The sequence below is a fragment of the Pteronotus mesoamericanus genome, unplaced genomic scaffold (assembly GCF_021234165.1).
Source record: "Pteronotus mesoamericanus isolate MK-2021 breed Mesoamerican mustached bat unplaced genomic scaffold, CSHL_Meso_final scaffold_31, whole genome shotgun sequence".
In the NCBI taxonomy this organism is placed as follows: Eukaryota; Metazoa; Chordata; class Mammalia; order Chiroptera; family Mormoopidae; genus Pteronotus; species Pteronotus mesoamericanus.
In genome coordinates this window covers 19630911-19657082 of record NW_026555312.1, presented here as the reverse complement: position 1 = coordinate 19657082, position 26172 = coordinate 19630911, and the positions used below count along the sequence as shown (strand labels likewise).

Sequence of the window (26172 nt, the reverse complement as noted above, 5' to 3'; positions counted from 1 at the left end):
GAAAGAAACTAAACAAACATGTCTAGAGATATGACTCTGTGTACAGAGATTCCCTACAAAAATAATTGAAAGCAGGAAGGACTTTTGGTTGGATGGGAGCTTGACCAGTTTTATAAGTGAGTCAGGGTAATTAGTAACTTCAGCTGTCCTCAAAGTCCCACTCTTAATAGTAAAGAAATCAGGAGTCACATGCAGCCACACCCAGGGGCTGGCCCCAGCCGAGGGTCTCTGAGCTGCCCTGGACTGTCTTCCAGTGAAGGCCTGAGCACAGACACTCTGCTGCTGCAGGGTCTGGGATTGCTTGTCAACCATCACTCATCAACTCAACTTCTGTCCGAGCCCTTGAATTACCTAGGAGTCTGAACTGTCCTGGAAGACCTGGAAAACTGCTGAATCTGAAGAATATGGCCCAGTTATCTCAGGCTCCTCCTGAATCTAAATGTGCCAGCTTCAGCCTTCTCCTTTCAAACTGCTCCGAATAGGGAGCTCGGCTATGCACCACTTTTTTTATCTGCCTAGCAGCTGAAATGGCAAGAAGGTCTGTGGAGACCCAGTTCTGAATCCCTGAAAGCAAGCACAAGGGAGCTTTGGGGCTTTTGCAAAAGGAGTGTGAATGAAGTTAGATTGGAGAAGAAGAAAATGACTCAAGGCTGCAATCAAAGCCAAAGCCACAAAGCATATGGTGAGCAATTTACTGCTAGATTTATTCCACCTGGGAGTATCTGCCACTCATAAAACTTAATGCAGAACGGACAGCATAATTAATAAAATAGCATAACCAAACAACCGAGTTAGTTCTCTCATCCATTACCTAATCCTCTGTGGTGGGGATGTAGGATGTTGAGAGAGGATGGGACAGGAAGAAATCTGCTGAAAAGTTGTTCCCCTTACCCAGGATTCTGGAGCCTTGAGCTGAGAGCAGGGGTGGGTGTGCTTTCCAGAGAGGGAATGTTGGTGCGGGGTCCCAGGTCTAACTCTCAGCTCTGAATTGGCCTCTTAAACAGAAATACAATACCAGCCACAAACACAAAGTCACATATGTAATTTTAAGTTTTCTAGTAGCCACATTAAAAACATAGAAAAAATTAAATTAACTTAGAATATTTTATTTAATCCAGTATGTCCAAGATATTATCATCCTAACATGTAATCAATATTATCAATAATTTATATTTTTTTTATCATACAAAGTCTGCAAAATGTATTCTGTATTTTACACTTGTAAAATATCTCAAATTGAAGTAGCTACATGTCAAATACTCATGTACAGGACAGATCTAGAATAATTCGGCACGTTTACAAGGCGTCAATTGATGCCTCAGGCGCTGATGTATCATGTTCACAAGAGGGAAACAGCACCCGAAGTATAATGAGATTTTTTTTTTAAAACTTACAAGAACTCCCTCCAAGGGGATCACATACCACATGTGGCTGGGAGGAATTCTTTGAAAAGTTTGCTGTAGCAAGGATGAGTATAGGAGTTGGAGGTGAGAAACCCAATTGAGAATGTTGGGGTAATGATATATTGATGGCTGAACTCCAGCCTCTCAGGGACTTCACTGACACTTGAATTTAAAAGCAACATTTAATTATTCTTCTAGAACCAAGACAAAGGGCACAGAGAGGTGTAACTGTGATTCATGTTAGTATTGGAAAAATTGTAACAACTTCAATGTCTAAGGAGAGGGTGTTATGGCAATTGTGAACAACCCACATTAAAAATATTTTGCCATGACTAAAATACTATTTAGAAACATAGAATATACTTAATATAGAATTATCAAGTGGGAGAGGAAAGTAGGATTGAGTTTAATTGCCTTGTATAAACTGATCTATGTTTAATAAGTGCAAAGTAAAGAAATGCACGAAAATGTTGCCATTGCTTTTACTAGGAAATAGCATTAAGGGTGATTTTCCTCAACTTTCCAATGCTTTTATAATGAACACATATTGCTTTGAGAATTAGAATAAAGATATAAAATAAAAAATATGCAGAGACTAACTTGCCAGAATCCCTCCTTTTGTATAGCCACTTAATTACATTTGTGTATTTGTGGTATGTGCAAGTATGCGCATGTGTGTACATAGGTAAGTATATGTCTATCTTCCTGAGCCATTTCCCAGTCTGATCCCAGACTAATGCTCAGTAGATATGGGGAAAGGCAACCATCTTCCAACTCTAACCTAATTATTTATTTGGATTTTGTTAAATTGACTGATATAGCCTCTCAGGAGCCATTCTGGACTCATTTCTAATCCTTACGCCTCCAATTGCTTTTTGAGAGATTACATCTCTCATAAACATTTTCAGCTAAGTATGGAATATTTTTCCCCTTTATGTGTAAATAAGACAATAAATCACCTTTGATCTCCTAGTTCTCAACCCAGAGGCAAAGAACTTGAGATGATTATGCAGCCAAAAAATTAAGCCACATCATTGTCATGACATCTAATCAAATCAGGCTGACTGCACAGCTTTTTAGAGGGTCATTTTTCAATGGCCTATTTTACATTATAGGGAAGAGGAAAGAAGAAAGCTGACAATAAATTAAAAGAAATTTTAAACTATTCAAAAAATCCCCAAGTAATGATAAAAATGTTTAATCATTAAATATTTATGACTGCAACATATTCAGCTAAGAGACATAAGCTAAGAAGATAACAGTTGATATAAGAAAACCATGTATTATGGGAAACCTCTTTTTCAAGCAATATGGCAGATTGTATAACCTGAATAACCCACCCAAATAAAATAACTCAAATACTAAATGAGAAACCTTTTAAAATCTTTTTTTTTTTAACATTAAGCTTGTGTAAAACTAAAATATATGCCAGTCTCCAAAGTGGAGTGAAAGCACAAACTCTGAAAGTACCCAAACCAGCATCCATTCTGGAAATTTTTTGGCAAAACCTAGAATCCTTGAGTTTGTATTTTGATGACTTCACCAAGTACAGGGGGCAGAAGGGAAAGCCAAGAGCACACTAAAGGTAGAGAATGAAAATGAGGCTGTCATAAAAAGCTGGGACTCCAAAGATCTTTCCCCAAGTGAACCCCCACCAAAGGAAGAGCAAAGAAACTCTCTCAATCATTGAGTTAGAAAGAACAAAATTGAAATAAACCCCTGGGAATTATTAACCACAAGTATAACTTCATGTGGATTTGGGCACCTGTTTGTTAGCTATGTATTCTGAAAAACCCCAAAAGGAGAAATTTAACTTAAGGTGGTCATAGATTGGTAGTGCTCCAAAGTGAATGGCAGCGGGGGTGCGGGAGAGGGGGGCGGACGGGGGGAGTCTTCGACTTCCACTCAAGCTTCACAAGAGTCACCATAGACACATTTCTAATAAAAATAAGCAGTTCACAATAAAAATAACACCACACAAGAAAATAAGGCACATTCTAATGCCTTTAAGTAATGAGTTAGTTATCCAGACAAATCCTCATTCATTGTGAGGGGAAAAAAAGTCTGGCTTAAAAAACACAGGAATAATCCCTTCGTAACAACACTGAATTGATTAGAAAAATAAATTCTTCCCACAAAAGTATTTTTCCAAAGAAAAGAAAAACAGATGTGAGAGTATGAGGAATGTGAAATATGTTTAAGGTACGCCTAGGCATCCAAGTGAAGGTGCCCAGTGACATCAGAAAATAAGGGACTAAAACTCAAGGAAGGGATTAGGACTGGATATGCGGTTCTAGGAGTGGTGGGCATAAGGAAAACATGGAAGCAGAAGGATTCAGCACAATATTTTTCAAGAGCTGAAAGGAAAAAAAGCTGTCAACTCAGAACCCTACACTTGGTGAAAATATCCTTTGGTCATAAAGGGAAATTAAGAAGAAAAACAAAGAGAATTTGTCACCAGCACACTTACCTCAAAAGAATGGCTAAAGGAAGTTCTTAAAACAGAAAGGAAATGATTAAAAAAAAGAGGAAACTTGGAATATCAGGGAAAAAAATATAGTAAGCCAAAATATGGATAAATACAATAGGTCCTCCTCCCTTTGAGTCTTGGAAGTTATATTAGGTAGTCAAAGAAAAAAAATTGCAGCACTATCTGATATGATTTTAAAATATTTTTAAAGATATTACACATTTGATAAGAAAGCGAGGAATTATCAAGATTTCTAAAATTCATATCCTGAAATATAGATTAATGGACATGAAAAAATTAAAGGACCTCTCATCTATCCACTCAGAATTCTAGAATAAAACAATAGAGCAATAGGAATGTTCTACAGATGATAGCTGAGAATTTTTCAAAATTATTTTTCAAAATTATTGTAACACAATGCTCATGTGTAAGAAGCCTAACAGATATATACCCAGATTTATTATCATGCAATTTAAGAACATTGCTAGAAAGAGATCTTAAAAGGAGAGGCAAATAAATCATCAACAAATAAACAACAATTAGACTGACTGCTAACCTCTCATAGCAACAATGGAAATGAGAAGATAGTAGAATAAATATACTCAAAAAGTTGAAAAAAATAATTGTCAATCTAGAATTCTATAACCAAAAAAAATCTAACTTTCAGTAAGAAAGAAAACAAACTATGGAGATAAAAATTAAAGATTTGTCATCTAGACATTCTCACTAAATTAAATTTTAAAGGATGTATTTTGAGTAGAATGAAAGTGATCACAGATGGAAGCTCTGAGATACAAGAAAGGATAATCAGCAAAGATTCTAGTGAGCATGTAGGTAAATTAAAACAAGCATTGATTCTATCAAACAATAAAGATGTAAGTGGGAAAAAATAGAAGTAAAACACTGAAGAAGTATAATATATGAGTTGGGATGCAGGTAATGAGTTAATGAATTTCAAGCTCTTTATATTATTGAAAAAAGAGGAAATAATGGGAAAAGTATGAATATTTGAAATTCAAATATGAAAAGCAATAAATCAGATAAATACTAACAAAAAATCTGGAGTATCTATATTAATATCACAAAATATATACTTTAAGGCAAAAGGTATTTCTAGCAATAAAAAAATGTCACTCAAAAGTGGTTAAAAGCATGCTGGCCAGTGTAGCTCACTTGATTGGAGTGTCATCCCATAACTGAAAGGTTGCAGGTTCAATTCCAGATCAGGGCACATACCTAAGTTTGTGGGTTTTATCCCCAGTCTGGCATGTACAGGAGGCAACTACAATGATCCTAAGTCCAGCATGTGTTGGAGGCAAACTATCAATGCTTCTCTCTCTCACATTGATGTTTCTCTCTCTCCTTTCCTTTCTCCCTTCATCTCTCTCTAAAAGCAATGAAAAAAATGTTCTTGGGTTAGGATTTTTAAAAAATGACTAAAAGCCACAATTAACCACAACTACACAATTATAAATTTGTATGCAATGAATAACATAGCCTCAAAGTACATGAACTAGAAATTGATGGATCTACGAAGAAAAACAAACGAGTCCATATTACTCATCTTTCATTACTTGGTAAATTAAGAAAACAAACAAACAAATGAGAAAGGATGTAGAATTTGGAACAGCACAATAAATAAACTTGTTCAAATAGATAACACATAACATTCAAAATTATTAAGCATTTATCACATGCTATACCTCAACATAACTCAAAGAATCAATACCATACAGACAACATTTATGATCACAGTATACTTAAACTATAAATGAATAACACAAACAGGATACAATTACATGCTGTTTACAAAGTTAGAAGTAAAAGGATGGGAAAATACAGCATGAGAACACTAGCTAAATGACAGCTAGAGAGGTTATATTAATATTATACAAAGTAGTATTTAGGACAAGATGTATTACTAAATGAAGAGGGACTAGATTAAAGAGGGACAAAATGATAAAAATATCAATTGAGTATGACAATACAAAAATTATAAATTGGTATATGTCAAATACTTAGCTTCAAAATATAAAAAGCAAACAACAGAGCTAAAAGGAAAAATGGATTCTCTTTCTCAGTCATAACTGGATTTATTTTTCATGAGTGTACAGTTTAATGGATTTACAGAGAGTGAACATGCCCTATTCAAAAAGAGAGCATTATCCATACCACAGAAGCTCCCCTCAAAGTCCTTCTCAGCCAGCTCTCCCTCCTTTGACTTTTTAAATAGACTTTCTTTCTTAGAGAAGTTTTAGGTCTATAACAAAATTGAATGGAAGGCACAGAGACTTCCTATATATTCCCGTTTTGCCTTACACATTCAAAGCCTCCCATATTATCAACTTCTCCCATCAGGGTGGAACCTACAATGGATGAACCTACATCGATGAACCATTACCACCCAAAGTTCATAGCTTACATTAGGGTTCATTCTTGGTGTTGTATATTCTATGGGCTTGGACAAATGTAATAACGGGATCATTACAGTATCACACAGAGTATTTTCATTGCCCTAAAAATCTGCTGTGCTCTGCCTGTTCATCCCTCTCTACTTCTAACTTCTGGCAACTATTGATCGTTTTACAATCTCCATAATCTTGCCTTTTCCAGAATTTCATGTAGGTGGAATCATACAGCACGTAACTGTTTTGAATTGACTTCTTTACTTAGTAATAGGTATTTAAGTTTTCTCCGTGTCTTTTCATAACCTGTGAGCTCATTTATTTTTAACAATGAGTAACATTCCATTGTCTCTATGTACCCCAGTTTGTTTATCTATTCACCTACTGAAGGACATCTTCATTGCTTCCAAGTTTTGGCAATTATTAATAAAGCTGTTATCAACATCCATGCAGGTATTTATACAGAATAATTGGGGATTTAAACACATCTTGCTCAGTACCTAATAGGCCAAGCAGGTAAAAATATCAGTAAGACTCTAATAGATTTAAACAACGTAATTAATCTATATGATCTAATTGACAAACCCAGAAATATAGACTATAGATTCTTTTCATGAACACATGGAACATCAATCAATATGAATTGTAGCTAGGCCATCAATGAAGTTTCAACAAATTTCAAAGGACTAAAACCATACAAATTATGAAGTTAAACTAGAAATCAAGTGCTTTTTTAAGGTCATTAGAAAATAACCAGAAACTGGGTAAAGTAGCACAACTTTTCTGGAGGATGAACACCCTCAGTCTCCTTTTCTCTATTACTGCTTTCTTTTGAATATATATGTATGTGTGCATATGTGCACATGAATACACACACACACACGCACACATACACACCTTTGCAGGCTGCCAACTATTTTTGTCCCTAAGAATGCCATGTAATTTATCTATCTATCTATCTATCTATCTATCTATCTATCTATCTATCCTCACCTGAGGGCATTTTTTCATTGTTTTTTAAGAGAGGAAGGGAAAGAGAGAGAGAGAGAGAGAGAGAGAGAGAGAAACATTGATGTGAGAGAGAACTATCAATTGGTTGCCTCCCATATGCACCCTGCCTGGGGATCATTTATGTCCACATTGGGGATCAAACCAGCAACCGAGGTATGAGGCTAGACCAGGAATCAAACCCACAAACTTTTGGTGTACAGGGTGACACTCCAACCAACTGAGCCACCTGGCCAGGGCAGGAATGCCATCTTTTATTAACATCGCCATAACTTTCTGCAGGTCAAATTATTCTATATCAAACCATGATGCTGATTTGATCCTAAGTCCCTGTACCTAAAAAGGAGCTTCAGGCAAAGGTTACCATTTAGAAGAGTCCTGTGTTAGGTGGAAATGGCTAGACCTTTTTCCCCACCATCTGTTTCAGTCACTGTTGGGAGCTGCCCTGAGAAGAGAATGCAATCAGCTACCACTGTTTTGCTCAGGCACTGCCCATGATGGTTTCTCCAAGAAAAGCATCACTTGGCTTGAAATGAAAGTAGATCTGGGGAAAATAACAGCTGGAGGCTGTTCGGTAATTATGCTCATAGCTGCTGAACAGGTTCTTTCTTGAAAGGTTATGTGAATGGCATATCTCCATGCCTGCCATAGCCTACACTAGAAAAGAAGAAAGATTGAAAAGCCAATAATCCATGTATCCATACCAAGAAGCTAGAAAAAAAATTTAGGGTCCACCAATAGATGAATAAATAAAGATGTGGTATATATGCACAGTGGAACAATATTCAGCCATAAAAAACCTAAAATCTTGCCATTTCCAACAACATGAATGGACCATGAGGGCATTATGATAAGTGAAATAAGTTAAACAAAAACAACTTATATATGGAATCTAAAAAATACTGAGCTAATAGATGCAGAGAACAGATTGGGGGTTCCCAGGAACATGGGAGCATGGGCAGCGGGCAAAATGAGTGAAAGAGGTTAAAAAGTGCAAACTTCCAGTTATAAAATATATGTCATGAGGATGTAATGTGCAGCATAGTGACAGAAATAATACTGCATTGCATACTTGAAAGTTGCTAAGAAAGCAAAACTTAAAAGTCATCATCAATAAGCAAAATTATTTTAAATTATGTGTGGTAAAGGGTGTTAACTAGACTTATTGTGGTGATCATTTAGCAGTGCAAACAAATATCAAATTATTATGTAGTACACTTAAACTAACATAATGTTCTATGTCAATTATACCTCAATTTTTAAAAAATTTTAAATTGCTAGAAAAAGAATAGAAAATTAAACAGATAAAAAAAGATGAGAGGAAACAATAAATACAAGAGCAGGAAGCAATAAAGCAGAAAGCAGGTGAATGCGAGAGAAAATCCACAGTCAAAAACTGGTTCTTTCAAAATATTAATAAAATTGATTACCCTTTAGCAAGATATCAAAAAATGAAAGGCAGAGAAAGAATGTCAAATGCCAATATAATAATTCAATATATATTTAAAAGATAATAAAAGGTTATTATGAACAATTTTATACCAATACATTTGACAACTTAAATGAAATGGACAAATTCCTTCAAAAGCACAACTTAAATAGTCACAAAAATAGAAAATGTAAGTAGTCCTACATCTGTCAACGTAATGATTCACAAATAAAAACCTTTTCACAAAGAAAATTCTCATCCCAGATGACATCACTGTTAAATTTTTCCAAATATGTATGTAAGGAACATACCTCTCTTACAAAAGCTCTCTTAGAGAAGGCAATGTATGGACACTTTCCAACTTCTTTTATTACACCATAATCTGTCAAATACACTATAAGAAAGTTAAATTATAGGCCAATTTCTGTCAGATTAAAATATAAAAATTCAAAACAAATTAAAAACAAACTCCAATTATGAACTAACAAAGAGGGAAATTAAGAAAACAATCCCATTCACAATTGTTTCAAAAAGAATAAAATACCTCGAAATAAATCTAACCAAGCATGTAAAACATCTGTACTCAGAAAATTATAAGACACTGAAGAAAGAAATTGAAGAAGGTACAAATAACTGGAAACCCATACTATGTTCCTGGATATGAAATATTAACATCATTAAAATGTTCATGCTACCCAAAACAATCTATAGATTCAATACAATTCCTATCAAGATTCCGATGATGTATTTCACAGAACTAGAACAAATATTTCAAAAATATATATGGAACTACAAAACGCCCAGCATAGCAACAGTGATCATGAGAAAGAACAAAGTTGAAAGAATCACACTACCTAATATCAAACTATACAATAAGGCCATAGTAATCAAAATAGTATGGTATTGGCATAAAAACAGGCACATTAATCAATAGAACAGAATAGAGGGCCCAGAAATAAATCCATATGTTTTTAGTCAATTAATACTTGACAGAGGAAGCAACACATACAATGGGCCAGGAACAGTTTATTCAATAAATGGTGTTGAGAAAATTGGACAGATATGTACAGAGATATGAAATGAGACAACCTTCTTACACCACACACAAGAATAAATTCAAAATTGATCAAAGACTTAAATATTAGACCCAAAATCATAAAAATCCTAAAAGAAAACATAGGCAGTACAATCTTGGACATTGCTCATAACAATATATTATCAGATATATCTCCCCAGGCAAGGGAAACAGAAGGAAAATATAAAGAAATGGGGTTATATCAACCTAAAAAGATTTTGCACAGCAAGGAGACCATCAACAAAATAAAAAGACAACCCACAGAATGGGAGAATATATTTGCCAAAACATCTGATAAAGGGTTAATATCCAAAATTTATAAAGAACTTACAAAACTCAACACCAAAAAAGCAGCAATCCAGGTAGAGAGAATCAAGATGGCGGAGGAGTGAGTAGAAGTCACACTGACCTCCTCCCAGGACCAACCTGTAGTTACAACTAAATTGTGGAGAAATCACCTGGAACAAACAACTGAACAAGAGCGAGAGAGGAGTTTTGTAATCTCAGAGACAGAAGACTCAGCTTTAATGCAGCCTGACTGGTAAGGAGTGTGGTACAGACCTGAGAAGGCGGGCGGGGCACCCACAGGCAGCAACACCAGAAGGATATTGAAAGGGCCAGTGGGATCCCCCTGAGAAGAGTGGGGTCTGAACCAAAAGCTGGGATCTCTAACCTACAGCATCAGAGCCCAAAAAGTACACAGAAAACAGCCAGCTGTGAAAAGTGGCAGGGTTGCTCTCTGCCAGAGACAGGCGGCTAGAGTCACAAAGAACTGTTTAAAGGGCCAACGCATGCATTTTTATTTGCAGACACTTATCCTGGTCTCCACCAAAGTCGGGGGCAGAGTGGGCTAGAGACACCTGAAAAGAGACTGGGAACGGAAGCTTGGGGGAAAGAACTGAGAGAGTAGCCCACGGGATCTCAGTGTTGACTCATCCGCCATGTGGCAGCAGCCATCTTGCTCAGGCAGAGACCACTCCCCCTGAGCGGCACCAGTGTCAAAGGACCCAATACCCCGCCTCCAGGTGGGATTCCACCCCACCCTGTGCTGTCTAAGCTGCCTGCTGAGTGCAAAGTGGCAGCCACAGACAGTAGATCCCTGGCTAAAGGAGGTACAGAGACGTCTGGCAACACTTGGGGAGAAACTAGGGATGGAGGCTTTGGGGAGAGAATGGAGAGATTAGCCAGCAGAATCCCAGTGCTAACTCCTACCCCATAAGGGAGCAGTGTGAGAGGACCCAATAACCCTGGCACCAGGAGCTGTCTAAGGAGGCCTGCTGAGTGCAGAGTGAATAGATTAACAGCTGAGGGACACAACCACAAACAGTGGATTCCTGGAAGTCTCAAACAGACTGCCTAAGGTCAGAAAGGGACGACATGTGACATCATCAGAGGCACATTGCAGAAACTAAAAACAGTGGTCTCCAACCATAGAAGTTCACACCACAAAGTCAGGAAATCAAGAGAGATCAACTTAAGAATCAGAAGCAAAAGAAGAGTCTCACAAATAATGGGAAGAAAAAGAAATAAGTCCCACTCGAAGGGAAAGGAGCAATCCCCAGAAAGAGAACTAAATGAAATACAGGCAAGTAAACTATCAGATACTGAGTTCCAAACAACAGTTCTAAGGAAGCTCAATGAGCTCAGTGAGCTCAGAGAGAATTATCAAAAACTACAGGGAAACTACGAGGAACTTACTGCAAACTATAACAGCATGAAAAAGGACATAGAAACTATCAATAAGACACAAGAGGAAATGAAGAATACAATTTCTGAATTGAAGAAAACAGTAGCAGGAATCAAAAGCAGGCTAGGTGAAGCTGAGGACTGAATCAGCGAGCTGGAGGGCAAGGTAGAAAAAGCTCCCAGAAAGAGCAAGAAAGTGGAAAAAGACTCAAAAAGAAGGAAGACGCATTGAGGGAAATGCAGGACAACCTGAAATGTAATAATATCTTTCCAGAAGGAGAAGAGGATGAGGAAAGGATAGAGAACCTGTTTGAAGTCATGATGGAAATCTTCCCTCATTGGAGGAGAGAAAAAGTCACACAAGTCCAGGAAGCACAGAGGGTCCCATTCAAGGGGAACCCAATGAGGCCCACTCCAAGACATATCATCATTAAAATGGCAAATACCAAAGACAAACAGAGAATCCTAAAGGCAGCAAGGGAGAAAGAGGTAGTAACATATAAGAGAGCCCCGATACGGCTAGTAGTTGACTTCTCAACAGAAACACTGCAAGCCAGAAGGGAATGGCAAGACATATTCCAAGTCATGAAAAGCAAAGGCCTACAACCAAGACTGCTTACCCAGCAAGGCTCTCAATTAAAATGGAAGGTGAAATAAGGAGTTTCCCAGACAAAAGAAGGCTAAAAGATTATACCTCCACCAAACCAGCACTGCAAAATATGCTAAAGGGACTGCTTTAAGATGAAGAAAAAGTTTCTATGAATACCCAGTTCCTTTCAGAGTGGCCAATACTTGATATTACCAATATTTTTAATATTCATTAATCTGATTGTGACTATGATGTTATTTTAATTGTTCCTTTACTATTTGTTGAAACTATACCTGTTTTAGTATATTTCTTGCCTATTTCTATTATTTTTTTAAAAAAGCTTTAAATGAGTTTTTGGTATTCTTTATCCATTTATTGATTAAAGGTTTGTAGAACTATTGTCCCTAAAAAGAAAACAAAACCTATTAACCATGTTTTAGATGTGTTGCAAATACTTTTCTATTCTATTCCTTGTCTTTTAACTTCTTTTATATGTATATTACTATATAGTTAAATGTTTAATATAGTTGTATTGTCAATATTTACTTTATAACTTCTGGGTTTGAGTATTTTACTTCAGGTCATGAAAAATATTAGCTGTATTTTCTTCTAAAACTCCTTAGCTTCTACATATTGATTTCTAACTCACCTGAATCTTTCTTGTATAACGTGTGAAATAGATTTCTATATTTGTTTTATTTCAAGTAATAGTGTTCCATGCACCTTATTTGTTGAATAAGCCTTAGTTTACCCATTGATTAGAAATATCAACTTAATCATATCTTATATTGTTAGATATATACATTTGTCTCTAGAATGCTCATTATATTTCACTGATCTACTTGATTATTTCTGTGCTGATGTCATGTTGGTTTAATTGCTGAGAATTTATAACGGACTTAATTTTTTAAAATATTTTATAGTTAACTTTGACATCTAAAAAATAAATAAAATCAATCTGCATTTAAGATAGAAAGAAAGAGAGAGATGGAACTCCTACCTTTTGCGACAACATGGATGGAACTGGAGAATATTAAGCTAAGTGAAATAAGCCAGTTGATGAAAGACAAATACAATATGATCTCACCTATAAGTATACTCTATTCAGCAAAATAAACTAACGAACAAAATGAACCACAAGCACGAAAACATGAAGCAGACTGAAAGTGACCAGAAGAGATGGGGAAAGAGGACAATGGTGGAAAGAAGGAGAAGGAACTAGACAAAGTACATGTATTAATGACCCATGGACATGGACAGCAGAGTGGGAATTGACTGTTGGAGTGGGGAGTGGTGGTGGGATGGGTGGAGGTGGGTAAAGGGGTAAAAATGGAGACAACTGTAATAGAATAAACATGATTTATAAATTAAAATATAGACTAAAAATGACATTAAAAAAATACAAGCAATCCAATTTAAAAATGGACAAAGGACCTGAATAGACACTTCTCCAAATAAGACATACACATGGCCAACAGACATATGAAAAGTTGCTCAAAGTCACTAATCATCAGAGAAATGCACATTAAAACCACAATGAGATATCACCTCATACCTGTCAGAATGGCTGTAATCAATAAACCAGCAAAAAACAGGTGATGGTGAGGATGGGAGAAATGTGTACCCTTTGTACTGTTGGTAGGAATGCAGACTGGTGCAACCACTGTGGAAAGTAGTATGGCAATACCTCAAAAAATTTAAAATGGATCACTTTTGACCCAGCAAACCACTTCTGGGAATATATCTGAAGAAACCCAAAACACTAATCTGAAAGAACATAAGCACCCTTATGTTTATTGCAATGTTATTTACAGTTGCCAAGATATAGAAGCAGCCCAAGTGTCCATCAGAAGGTGAGTGGATAAAGAAACTATGGGACATTTACACAATGGAATACTACCTGGCCATAAAAAAAAAAAAAAAAAAAAAAAGACAATTTTATCCTCTTCGACAATGTGGATGGACCTGGAGAACGCTATGCTAAGTGAAATAAGCCAGTTTGAGAAGGACAAACACCGTATGATTTTACTTACATGTAGACTCTAATGAACAGACTGAACTAACAAGCAAAGTGGAGACAGATTCATAGATACAGAGCAGGACAGCAGCTATTATGGGGAGTGGGGTTAAGTGGTAGAGGGATGGAGCAAAAAAGAAAAAGGACTCATGAACATAGACAGCAATGTGGTGATTGCAGAGGGACAGGGGTATAAGGGGGTTAAATAGTAATGGAAAAAATATGATAGAAATATTTTTTAAAATTCAAAACAAAGTAAAAACAAATCAAATTCAGCAAAGGTGTTTTATCCCAGGAATGTAAGATTCAGTCAACACTAAAAACTCGATCAGTACAATTCACCACATTAACAGAATAAAGGACAAATATATAATTATCTCAATATATTCAGAAAAGGTATTGACAAAATTCCAGGAAAAACTCTCAGCAAACTAGAACTAGAAGGAAGCTCTCTTAACTTGATAAAGAGGATATCCAAAAACCTGCAGTCAACAAAATACATAAAGATGAAATATTGAACACTTTTCCCTGACTTTCAGACTGAACTGGACAAGGATATTCACAACTGTCACTTCTTTCAACTTTGTATAAGTGGTCTTAGTCTCTATAATGTGGTCAGAAAAATAAATAAAAGGCATACTGGTTCTATTGAAAAATGAAAAACTCATTTGAAAATAATAACTGGGTACATAAAATATTCAAAACAATCTATAAACTATTAGAATTAATGGCTAAATTTAGCAAGGTTATTAGACACATGGTTAACATACACATATCAAATTATTGAGGCAGTTAGCATCTCATATTCTAAAAGTTTGCTCTAAGTCTTCTCCTCCTTTGGCAATGAATTTGGCTTCTCCATTCAGGTGGTCTTTTTAGTGTAGACAGGAGAAAAAAAAGTGGCTAGAACAACTTCTACATTCCTTGGAAGAGTGTGAGGGGGTGCTCCCAAAAGAGGGAGGTAGTCTTCTGTTTAAAGGAGCAAATCTTGAGAGGATTTCTGATTATGAAATGTAAGACCCAAGATATTGGCTAGAATAGGCGAGGTCCAGTAAAAGAGAACTAAAGTTCTCTTTATAATAGTATCAATGGCTATTCTCTGTGAGGTGGAATATTAGATAATTTTAAATGATTTTCAGCTCCCTTTGGAAGAAGGACAAAAAGAGATAGAAGAAAGGATCCTGGAAATGTGGACTCCAGAAATATAGCGAGAGGCAGGGCCTGAGGACAGAGTATTTTGAGTTGTTTCCTATTTTTGTATCTTAATTCCTCTTTATTATCCTCAAATGGTTTCAGCAGACCTTTATTAACTACTAAATTAGTGTCAGATTTATTTTAGCATTTTCTTGGGAAATTAATTAAGGGCTGTGATTATGTTGACAAGTGAATTAGACCATTGAAAACCAGAAGGCACGAACCCAACAGTCAGAGCAGTCTGGAATAAGCTGACAGCTGGAGTTTGCAGTGACATACACTCTCTGGGAATTCTCAGAAACATTTAGGAGGGGACTGAATTTACTAAATAAAATCAAATGTGAGATGTGGACTCAGGTTATTTTATTTGGCTATCAAAGGAGTGATGATCCCCTCAGTGATAACTGGACACTTTAAGATACATCTTATTGCTATATTAGTAAAAAATAACATGTGTGAAAATATAACACTACATAGCTTGCAAGGCATTTTCACTTTTTACTGTACCATTTCATAGACTGTTTTACTTTCCAAACCTATCCCAATATTTGGTAGAGACAAAATGTTTTTCATTAAACAGAATCTGACACTACTTTAGAACAGAGCTCCACAGTGATTTCTTTACAATTATTAAATAATCCATACTTTTTACAATAAAACAAATATTCCAGCTCATGTGAAATTTTTTTACTTGCATTTACACCTAACCTTTCAGGAACATAGAAAGCCTCACTGACACTTTCCAGTGGCAAACGCCAGATGGCCTTTTGAGCCTCCCCCTCTCAGATCCTATGGTGAGTGAAAATGGAATAGAGTAGATAAAGAGGATCTCAAAAAGACATGTGTCAGAAGAAAAATGCAACAGTATTCCACATCCCCCAGCAATGGTGAACCTGTGATTACCATAGTAATTGACCAGTTCTCTCTTTCTCAACAAAGCGTTAATCTTGTATATTAAATGAACTATGAAAGTACTTCCAAACTTTTGCCTGATGCAGCCACCAAGCAGCTCTGTATGTGAACAGGTGATTAGGGCTACCTAAAATTCTCCTTTGGGATAAGGTTGGTGTAAAAGTATAATTTTTTGAAGTTAAAAACATGACTCTTTTAGAAAGAAAAAATGAACATGCTTCAAAAATTTGTTTTACTCATTAACATAAGAACTATCAGAATTGTAAAGCTGGTTCAAAGAGAAATGGAGAGACTGAGCATATCTAGACACTGCAAGAAAGAATGTTATAGTAAGATTGTTAGGTTATGTATACAACGGGTTAATGACCTACAGGGCAATAAAACCATATGCTTTGTCACTATTTTTTCTAATGAAGAAAAATCATGTGCATATCTACTGGACAAAAATTATTTCTACCTTATAAATTTACAAGTTAACATCTAATTTAATAGAATCAGAGCTCTAACCAACAGTAAATAGTAAGTGAAACAAAAGTACAATCTCCCTAGACAATGCTTAGGTATGACAATAAATGGATACAATCATCTCTTTATTGTATGCACAAGTTTTGGGTATTTTCTCTTAACACTTAGAATACATAAGAGAATTAATAAAATAAGCTTTAAGGACATGACTATAAGAATTTATCCTTTTCAACCTATAAATGGAAACAATTTTCTCTGGGAGTCATGTATTTTTTGGTGTGTTTGTTTGTTTAATTGCTTATTCATTTTCGTGACAAGCAAAAAGACTCCAAGATTGTTTTGTTCTTTGAGGAGGAAACACTGTGAAAATATCTGATCGTGTTTCCTTTGCTTCGATGTCTTTAGGGAGGACAAGTCCTACCAGAAAAAGTACAGAGTCCAGAACATTTAGACCTTTCCCTAAACTGGTCAGCCACATTTAAAGAACTTGGTTATTATGCTTTAAAGAGAAAATATGGAAACAAGCCTTCAGGAAAATAGGCAAGGCCAACTCTAAGGAAAAAAAAAAAAAGCTTATTCTTGAAAGGAATAGTTATAATTTCATTTGACTTTTCGTAGGAGTTTACCTGTTACAGTTTAGCAGGAAAGGTGGTTAAGATAAAGCAAAACAAGCTGGGGTATCCTGCACCATCTGAGCATGCTTCAGCTGTTACCTGGTACCATGAGGGAGTTGTTACGCAGGGAGTTCCATGATGTGACACCATGGGATATCCTTCCCTGCTCATACTCTGAGCAGAAAGAGGCTCTGAACACTGAATGTTGACAATGCTAAGAGATCACAGGCAGGAGAGAACACAGCAGGGCAGAATACAGCATTTAAATGAAAGGGAGAGGTAAAGGGTTACAGCAGCCAATGCAATTCACTAATGAAACAGGCAGCTGTAACATCGCATAGGGATATTTGGGCAAAAGCAAAGGCTGCCATGCAAATCAATAAATTACAACTTGGTGTTCAGTGACTACTTAATGAATAGGCTGGTTTGAAATCTTAAATCAGAAGCTACAAATTCCAACAGATGTCAGTATTGGCAGTCACATCACCTAAATAAGTGTCAGGAGCCCTGCAGGGGCTGTGAGGACCTAGAGACTCCCCTGTCTGTCAAAAGTAGACAGCCACTACCCACAGCCGCTGATTGTTGCCATGTGAGAACAATGGTTTACCATTGCCAAATCTTCAGATTTTTTTAAAAGCTTGAATTCAGTTTGTATGTTTAGTCTCCCAGTTTTAACTTTGACTGATTTTTTTTGAAATGTCGGTGAAAGGCAAACAAAATGCATCCATGAGCCAAGAGTTGTGACCTCTGCATTGCTTTTTTGGATGGAAGACTCTGTGCCGAACTTTTGATTCAGCTTCTAAAATCTGCCTTTCAAATCCTCTTTTTTTGCTTGATCCACTGCAGTCTTTGGATAAGTAATGTTCTACCTCTGTGTTTGACATCGACATCTAGCGAATACACCCCATTTTAAGTCTGACATTTCTACGAATGCTTATATGAACACAGATTCTGAGAGTGTGTGTGTGTGTGTGTGTGTGTGTGTGTGTGTGAGAGAGAGAGAGAGAGAGAGAGAGTGAGATTAGTGATAGGAATGCTGAATTGAGAGAGAGATTTGTCCCAACCCACAGGTTGGGATATCAATAGCATGGAACATTGTGAACTAGAACTTGACAAATTAAGACTAATTTCTTAGCCACACTGGTTAGTAATTACTGGCAGTGGTTCTCAACCTTGGCGGCATATTACATTTACTTAGGAAGCCTTTATAATGTACAAATGGGCACCACCCCAGAGATTCTGATGCAATTTGTCTGGATTATATTATTCGGCATCAGTACTTTTTAGAAGTTTACCAGGGCTCTTAATGTCCAGTAGGGTTATCAGTGAATGAGGAAAAGCCCCAGAGCATAACAGTTAAGAAGGGAGACATTAACGTCAACTTTAAAGTGAGCTTCAGTTCTGGCTTTATCATCCAATAGTTATGTAAACCCGGCCAATGTGCCTAGGATGTCTAAAGCTCACTCAATCATGTAAAACATGGAAACAAATACCTAGTTCATAAGTAAATGAGACAATATTTATAAAGTGCTTGGCAAGTACAAAATAAGTAATGGCTATTATTATTGGCAGCAGGTGTAAAGGAGAATACTGTGACCATTCATTATTTAACAGTATTTTAAATCTTGTTATTTAAAAACATATTAAGCACCCTTATTAAAATCCTACTGGAGATTATATATAATGTGTACTCATTCAATATATTGCTTCAACAAACCGTTTTGATAATTTCATAGAGATTGCAGTTGAAGAAGTCCTTTAAGCACTGTGACATGCACACACCTGGGCAGAATAGGTCCTTCTCCCTGCAATCATGTGCAGAAAGATAACACAAAAATACAATTGGCTATTATGTATATGATAAGATATTGAGCCATCTTAGCAATCTAGCAAATTCCAATTAAAATAGCAATGAAAAATGCATTTGTGGTCTATCAGAGTTGCAAAGACTTTTTTTTAACAGCAGCATGAAGAAATCTGGAATCTTATGCACTGATGGTAAGATAGAAAATTGGTGTGCAATTCTTAGAGAAAAAGTTGGTAATGTGTATCAAAAGCTTTAAAAATATTTACATCCTTTAGTTCAACAATTTCACTTTTAGGACTTAATCCTAAAGGAAAATCATCGGAGACACATCAAATTTTACATACAGTTATCTTTACTGCAATGTTATTTATAATAGCAAAAAAGTTGAAAAATAACTTACATGGCCAATTAGAATATAAATAATGATACATTCATATAATGGAATGCTATACTATTATTGTAATATTATGCTGTAAAAGATTACTAAATGACATATGAAAATGCCCACCAAAAACTATAAAAGTAAGAAACACACATCTAGTGCATCTGTAGCAGAGTTTTCAAGATGGGTACCTCTCTGGAAAGTAAGATTAAAAGAGTGAACAAGGTTTATCATGCCAGGGAAATGCTCTTTGGTGTGGTGGTCATATCTGGGAAGGATACTGTCCAGCACCAGGGTGTCACTCTGATAGCAGAAAGAATGGTGAACCTCCAGCTCAGTGCCAAGTGCATGGATGCGTTCAAATTTTGTTAATGCATTCATAATTTGGTTAAACCTATCCGGATTATCAACAGCACCATCAAGATGGTGAAACCAGGAGAGTTTCCCGGTGGGAAAGTGAAATTTCTTTTGAATTACCTCTGCATGCAAAGGGTAAGAAAGTTCTGTATGAGACTCATCACAGCATGTTTGCCAACATTCAGTATAGCACTGTGCAAGCACTGTGACTTGAAGCAGTCTCTACTGGCCAAGGACTTCACAAAAACCTATGAACTCATTGTTCAGTCTGCTCCTCAGAAGAGGAAACTGAAGCCAAGTCCCTGTGGACTTTGCTATCACACCTGAAACCTTGCAGAATGTCAAAGAGAGTGCCTTGCTCCCCAAATTTCTCATCAAGGAACTATCAACTGAACCGTGTTATCACACATCCTCTACAGGAGAGCCAATGGTTGAGAGCTTGGAGGCCTCCCTCCAAAGCAGAGAGCTGCAGCCAGTCCATGTAGAGACCTGTGGGTGGGCAGATAGATATGCCCACGATGCCACAATGACTCATGCTACTCAAATCACCAATGGGAACGTCTGTTGGAACATCTCGCTCCCCATATTCTTCCTCCAGCTGTTCACCTGCCCTATGCTGGAGACCAACAGCTTCAAAGGGAATTTGAAGTTAACATATTGTGCTTCTTCAAGGTGATCATCTTATCCCAGAGAACTTCCTGCTGAAGCTCTGCAGCCCAGGAGCTCAGGAGGAAGGTGCGCAAACATGAGAGAGACAAGGTGGACATGCAGCTGGTACCTAACCTCCATGGGAGCCAAAGCCAGCACCACAGACTTAATTTCTTGGTGATTCTGTATCAGAAATGGACCCAAACCCTCAGATCATAATAACCTTCTTCCTCATGTCCTCCTCCCAGCCAGCACCTTTAGGAGGGGACTGGGTAAAAAAGATAAAGGGATTAAGCAAAAAACAAACCAAAACAGAAAAGCCCTCATGGACAACAGTTTTGGTGACTACCAGAGGGAAACACGGGTGGAGAGAAGTAAAAGAAGGTAAAGGGGAGATGAACAGTGATGGGAGGAGATTTGGGGTGGTGAACACACAATACAACGTACCGAGGATGTATTATAGAATTTTATGTCTGAAACTACATAATTTTACTAACCAATGTCATCCCAATATATTCAATAAAAAAAAAATTCATCAGGATTTCTTAATGTTATTGGCAAGGTCATTTCCCAGAAAGCAAAATCAGGGCACACAACCTGGGACATGTTGGAAAGGAGTAAGTGATCAATGTTTCCCTCTCTATCTCTTCTCTCTCTCTAAAATCAGTAAATATATCCTCTGGTGAGGGTTTGGGAAAAGAAGAAAAAGAAATACATGTTATAAAATGTTTAAATGTAATATGGCCTAAAGAAAGGAAAACAGAATATACAACTTCCTAGAAGAATCTGGTTTTAATAGAGCTTATGTGTGTCTTTAGAGCAATATCACAAGTATATTCTATCCCCAATATTTTAAGACAATGAGAGGATTTCTTGCCAATAAAATTGAATTGGTTAAAAATATTTTATAAATCTTCCCCACAAAGATATTTTTCCCAAGAAAAATGTACGCATGGTGTCAAATAGGTACGAGATTTATCAGAATGATCATTAAGTTATATAATGCTTAATCACTGAGGTATATACTTGAAAGTAATATAATATTATATGTCCACAGTAATTTAAAAATTAAAAAATGATTAAAAAAAGAAACTATCAACATGTTGTTAGGGTGCTCCACATGACTGGAAAAATCGACTCACATTGATCAGTATCAAGATAATCTAGCCCTGGCCATGAGGTTCAGTTGGTTGGAGTGTCATACCTTAGCCAAAAATTTGCATGTTCAGTTCCAGGTCAGAGCACATACTTAGGTTGTAGGTAGTATCCCTGGTCTGGGTGTGAATGATCCCCAGTCTGGTTGTGTATGGGAGGCAACCAATCAATGTTTCTCTCTCTCTCTAAAAAACAATGGAAAAAATACCCTCAGGTAAGGATTAAAATATATATATATATATATATATATATATATATATATATATATAGTTTAGCAAAGTAATTAGACTTTAAAGAAAAAATAAACTCTTTGGATATCCAGTTTAAAATAACAAGTAACATAAAACAAAAAGAAAATATGATAATCATCAGACTTTTTGATGGAATACTTTTTCCTAGAAGAAAAGTGAATAACACATTTATAGTGCCCAAAGGAAGAAAATGTAAGCCAAGGACTTTATATCCATGCAAACTTACTTTCAAGTATAAATGCAGCAAACTGTCATCAGCATGCAAGAACTAAGAGACTATTTTTCTCATGAGTCATTTAGAATCTCCTAGAGAAAGAGCTTTAATCAACCAAAATGCTTTGAAGAGGCATCAACTTAAATATTGGCAGTGAGCATTAAATATATATTTAAATGTACAGTGGAGACTAAATCAAAGATATGAGAGAGAGAGAGAAAGTATAAAATAATTTTATGCTCTGACAATGTAGGTTGTAGTGCAATTGTAAAAATGAGGGGAGAATATTCGCAAAAAAATTTTTAATTGTCTTCAGTAACATTAATGGCCAAGTGTTGGAATTGGCACTGACCAGTATGGCTCAGTTGGTTGGAATGTTGACCTGTAAACAAAAGTTTGTGGGTTTGATTCTCAGTCTGAGTAAATGCCTAGCTTGCAGTTCAGTCCCTGGTCCGGGTGTGTGCAGTCCCTAGTCTGGACAGGTATGGGAGGCAACCAATCAATGTTTCTCTCTCTCCCTTTCTCTCTACCTTCCTCTCTCTCTAAAAGAAATGAGGGGGAAAAAAAGGCCTCTGGTAAGGATTTAAAAAATTAAAATAAATTAATTAATTAAAAATGTTGGAATTGTTATTTTGAAAATATTTTGGGAAAAGTAGATTAATAACTTCATGATGTCTAGTTCTATCATCTATATGCCCTTGAGAACCAGGATTCTTGGTTTAGAAACAAATAGATAAAAATATAAGATGGACAAGATCAATTATCCCACAGTCCTAAATTTGAATTGGAAGGGTCAGTGTGAACTCAAGAAGGTTTCTTTTTTTAATCTTTAAATATGTTAGTTCTACCTATTGAAGAAGCCTAGAAATGATGACATACCCAGTAGCAAGGAGTGTGGTTAGTTTCCAGATGTAGTCTTGGAGAAACGGCTGATTCCAGGCAAGGGGCAGGAAATGTACATGGTAAGACTAGAAAATCATATCATACAGCAAGAAAGCTATAAAGACTGCTAGGGTTGATCAAAGGATGTAGGAACTAACAGACTAAACTCTCCCACTGACCAGAAATAGAACAATTTAAGCATCAATAAGGATAATAACTATAATGGGTTAAAACACTAAATATTATTTGATCCCTGAGTTCATAACCCCAACCCCACAAAAAAATTACCCTAGCCCTAGTCAGTTGCATTTGGAGGATGTTAGAGAACTGACTGTGTTTTTAAAACTAGTAAATAAAGGGAACATTTATTATCGTGTATTTCCTTTAAAAATACTACCACTGGGTATTCAAATAGTAGCTGAGAGAACATTTCTAACTATAAAAGTATTCTAGCTAATAAATAGAAATGATAACTATGACTATACTATGTTGCAATTTTTATTGAAATAAAGGATCTTGTGCTGTTAACAGAAGAAAAAGAGAGACAACTAAACGTTATATGCTTTTCAGTGAAGAACAGACCATCACCTTTGATAAAGTTTATAAAAATAAAAAATCTAGGAGACACCTAGGAATTAAAATAAACTTGAGAAACATATTTTGAAATAAAAGCAAACAGGCAAAACTAAACTGTAATATATAGTGATAGCACTTGGGTGGCATCACTTGGGTGATTAAAATTATGACAAAAAGTAAACAAGTGGTCATCAGGGATATCAGAGTGTGGTTATTCATAGTAAGAAGTTTGGGATTATTGAAAAAGTGTGGCTGTCATGTTCCATTTCTTGTCCTAGATGGTGGTCACAGTGGTGTTTGCCTTATAGAGCAGGGTGGGAAAGAGGAGGACTGGGGAGAGGAATCTGCCAAGAGCATCTCAATTTAAGGGAAGAGTGGAAGAAGAAAAGATCTAGAAGGAAACCTGAAAAAAAAAAGTGATCTAGAACCCAAAGAAAAAGAAGGAAGACATGAAAATGTAGAGACCAAATGAAATAAGGGTGGTTCTCACGAAAGTCATTGACAACCTGCTTTTTACTTCTTGGTAGCATCTCACAGGACTGACCACCAGCATTTGAGAAGCTCTCTGTTCATGACTTAGTTCATATTCTTGTTCTCATTCTCACCTTCTACCTGGGTCCTCATTGGCACATTTTCTTTTTCAGATGCCATAAATACTGGAATTCTTCCAATGTTTTGGCAAATTTTTTTTTTGCTTTAGTTATTTTCCTGTGCCAATTTTTAATACCCCCACAATTTGACTATCACATCTAAGATAGTAAACCTGTATCCCTAGTTCTAAACTTTCTCACTAGCTCCCAAGAGTTTTCTGAACATTTCCATGTGGCCTCCTGTTGGCAGTTTGTATACATACGAAACCAAATGTATCAGCTCCCAACCATCATTTTCTTCTCCCAAATGCCTTCATTCTGTACACAATGAGCCCATTTTTTCTTCTACATGATCTCGAAATCCTGTGATCATCTGGGCCTTTCCCTCTCCTCCTTGCCTAAGAAGTGCCACATCCCATCAAATCTACCCTTAGAATGTCTTGTGAACCAACAAACAACCTCTTTCCACCTCTCCTGCTCCTTCTCCCATGTAAACTCTCCCATTGCTGCCCCAGTCTTACTGCAAAATCCCTAACTGCCAACTTCCTGGCCATGCCATCCTGCCTCCCATCAGTCTGATCTTCCTGAACAGGAACTTGAATTGTAACGGCAAATCCGGATTTTGTTAATAGTATCCCTAAAACCACACCAAATGAGTAATTCCTCACGAACTGCAACAAATTATCACTCAAACAAAGCGGGGAAAGTAGTATGTTAGGTGCCATGACAAATGTTTTATCTAGAGGTACTTTTTCTGTTTTATCACCAGAAGACACAAAATAAACACAGTAGACTCAAGTTCACTATAGTCGGAAAATAGAGTAAGGGTTTCCTTGTTCTGTTAAGCTCCTGGATTTTAAACAGATTCAGAAGAAAAAGCATAGATATAAACAGAATGTCCAAAGGTGACAGTCACAGGGACTCTGACGCAGGGAAGGGAGACATAAGGGACATGTGGTGTGTTGTAATTGATACCGAAAAACATGTTATATTTTCATGACCCCTGGCACAGACATACCACTTCACTAACATTGGCACAAAGTCAGAATCACAGCTGGTTGGAGGGAAATATGTCACAGGTCAGAGGCACAGATCAGAGCAACCATTTATTATAAGACATTCCCATAGTCCATTGCAGCAGCACACCTCCAGGCCAAAACACTCTTTTAATTAGCATATTAAACAGATAATTATGTGCCTATTGAATTCAGGTTTCCTGAAATCTGTCCCACTCCATTTAATATTTAATTCATTTTTTTTGCAAAGCTGAAAATTACAACAGCAAGGGTCTGTGTGCATGTGTGTGCTCATGTGCATGTGTGTAGGAAAGTGCTGGGAATAGAATCTGCAGTGGTTTTAAAACTTGGCTACACACTAAAATTATTAGGGGGGAAATTTAAAATTCCAACGTGCAGGTTCCCCCATCCCCAAGTTAATCAGAATCTCTGGGGTGAGGCAGGCATCAGTATTTTTTAAAACTTCCCAGGTGATTCAAATGTGTTGCCAATGCTATAAAGAATTGTCCTCTCTCTTCCAAGTCATCTAACTCTGTCTTTCTCTTGGACTATCACCGATATTATAAAATCATGCTTTACTATCTGCCATATTTAAATAAAACCCCTCTTTTGACTGGGTTTGAGAACTGGGGCTATAGATTGAGTTCCCTTAAGTTCACCATGGTATGGCTTTGTTCTTCTCCCTGCTTATTTTAATATAATAGGGCAGCAAAAAAACAAAACAAAACAAACAAACAAAAAAAAACAATTGAGTTATACTTGCCTCCTTTCCAGTAATGTTGGTCCCACTCATGTGGTATTTGATGTCCTGTTGATGATGCTGTGATGATCCATGTTCATCTCACCTCCCCACAGAGGCTGCAGGCTCCCTGAGGGTGGGGTCACATTGGACACCTGACCTTTCCTAGCACTTTGCATCATTGACTTACACAGTAGGTGTACTGTGTATGGCCTTCTGACTTTCTAGGGTCTTTCACTCCCGTTAAGTAGAAACATTTAAAAATATAACATGCTTTTCTGCTGCCTC

The 26172-nt window shown here is 36.6% G+C and overlaps 1 pseudogene; it reads left to right on the top strand.

Annotated features, from left to right (window-relative positions):
* Positions 1 to 19639: 19639 nt before the first annotated feature.
* Positions 19640 to 20562, top strand: LOC129085562 (vacuolar protein sorting-associated protein 26C-like; annotated as a pseudogene).
* The last annotated feature ends 5610 nt before the right edge of the window (positions 20563 to 26172 follow it).